Below are 2,500 nucleotides of genomic sequence, written 5' to 3' on the forward strand. Positions count from 1 at the left end.
ACATGCAAGATCAAGTGAGGGTTCGACATTGTGATAGGTCAACCATCAACCGAAATCCGGAAGCAAATCTGGGACACTTGCTGAATTTGCCTGTCACGAATGAGGATGGAGAAAAATAGAAAGAAAGAGAATAAATGTGAAAATGTATATGCTTGAATATCGTTTGACACATGGGTAGACTTAGATATAGTATTACGTACATACATATATGGATAAATAAGCAAATATGGAAATAAATACATAGATATAAACAGACCTATAAAGAAACATAGAAATAAACATATAGATAGATAGATACAGATAGATCCTTTAGATGGAAATTATAGAGAGAAAGAGACAAACGACCAGACGGACAGGCAGAGATACGGAAATTAACATTCAGACCGACGGTCGGATATACAGAGAAAGAACAAAAATGTAAGGAACGAGGAGAGATAGAAAGTGGGAAAGGAAGGAGACAAATGAAATGGGAGAAGAGAGAAGAAGGGCAAAATGAAAGAAAAAGAAAGAAAGAGAGAGAGAGAGAGAGAGAGAGAGAGAGAAAGAGAGAGAGAGAGAGAGAGAGAGAGAGAGAGAGAGAGAGAGAGAGAGAGAGAGAGAGAGAGAGAAGGGTAGGTGACGATGGGAGAATGAAAGCAAGAACGGACGGGAGACAGGGAAGGAAGCAGATGGAGGGAGAAAACGGTTAAAAAAGAAAAGAAAACATCAATAGGGAAGCAGGGAGAAAGAAGAAGAAAGACAAAAGGAGGAATGATGCAGGGGGGAGGGGGGAGTAAACAGAAAGGGAAAATAGAAAAAGCGAAAAAGAGGAAGTAAGACAGAAACTGAGGAAAATGAAGATGAGGCTAGATGAAAGAAAGAGAAAAGGGAAAGAGACCGAGGAAGAGGGGAAATAAACATAGAAATAATAAGAAAGAAGTAAAATTAGGGAGGAAGAGAAAAGGATTATAAGAAAAAAATAGAAATAAGGAAAAGAGAGAGAAAGGGAGATGGGATAAGAGGGAGGAAGAGAGAACGAGTGAATGATAAAAGGGAGAGATGGAGGCAATGAGAGAAGGAGGAGGAAGACAGAATTAAAAGGAGCAAAAGAAACAAGATGCAAAATTAGACATAAAAAACGTGAAAATTTTAAAATAAATCGTAAAACAAAATAAACACGAGAGGAAGAAAGAGTGACGACAACGAAGTGGGGAAAAAGAAAGAAAGAAAGAAAAAAAAAATAGAGTCACAGAACAAGGGGAAAGAAAAGTGAAACACAACAAGAAAGGAAGATAAGACGAGTAAATAGGCATAAATTAGTGAGAGAAAACTAGAACAAAAGAAAAGAGAAGAAAAAGAATAAAACAAGAATGAGGTAGCCACGTGTTTATTTGGCAGGATGTAATATCTGTGATTATATTGAAGGGGGGAGACATAGTGCCAAAGGGGAACATTTTTCTTGAACATATGTTATCCCCAGTGCCACTTGCTCGTTTGAGTTATTCGATGATATTAACGTTTTCTGTTTTTTTCGTGCTAGGTCTTTTAATATTTGAAAAGCACGTTTTATCCTCTTGTGTGCGAATTCTTGATATGTAAGTCATTCCTTTTTCTCCAGACCAAGGTATTTTATTCAATATTGCGATTATCATTATTATCATGACTATCACGATTACTTTTGTCATTTTTGTGCTCATTATCATCATTATATCTACTATGTTTACTGATATCATTATTATCATTTATGTTATCAATATTATTCTTACTGTTATCATCATTATCATCAGCATCACCGTCGTCATCATCAGCAGCATCATTATCATCATCATCATTATCATTATCATATTATTATCATTATCATATTATTATCATTATCCCCATTATCATCATTACTATTAGTAATATTATCATTAGCATTATCATCCTTATTTTTGTTATCATTATCACCATCATATTATTATCATTATCATTATTACTATTACCGTTATTATTATCATTATTTTAATTGTTATCATAATTATCATTCATTTCATTACTATCAATATGGCCATAATCATATTCCTTTTTGTTATTACCAGTATTACTACAGTTATTCTTGTTATAATTATTATGAATTCTAATTTTATTGTTGATAATATTGTTATTAGTTTTATTATTATTATCAGTGTTACTATTTTCATCATTATCATTACTAACATTGTTATTATATTACGTCAATTTCATTATTAATATTTATTATTATCAGCACTATTATCATCATTATTATCGTTATCATTATTATCACTAAATTATTTCATTATTAGTATTATTATCATTATCATTATCATTATCATCATAAAACTTCTATACATTTAGGAGACATGGATATGCACTTCAGGTTATTATCACTACTATAATTGTTGGCGTTATCATGATCAATATCGTCATTGCAATTATCATTATCGCTCAATATCCTTATTACTTTCGTTATTTCAGTGTTATCATTATTGTTATTATAGTTATCGATTATTATTTATATCAT

Source organism: Penaeus japonicus, unplaced genomic scaffold (assembly GCF_977035675.1).
Source record: "Penaeus japonicus unplaced genomic scaffold, GWHDUDI00000001_assembly GWHDUDI00000011, whole genome shotgun sequence".
Taxonomy (NCBI): Eukaryota; Metazoa; Arthropoda; class Malacostraca; order Decapoda; family Penaeidae; genus Penaeus; species Penaeus japonicus.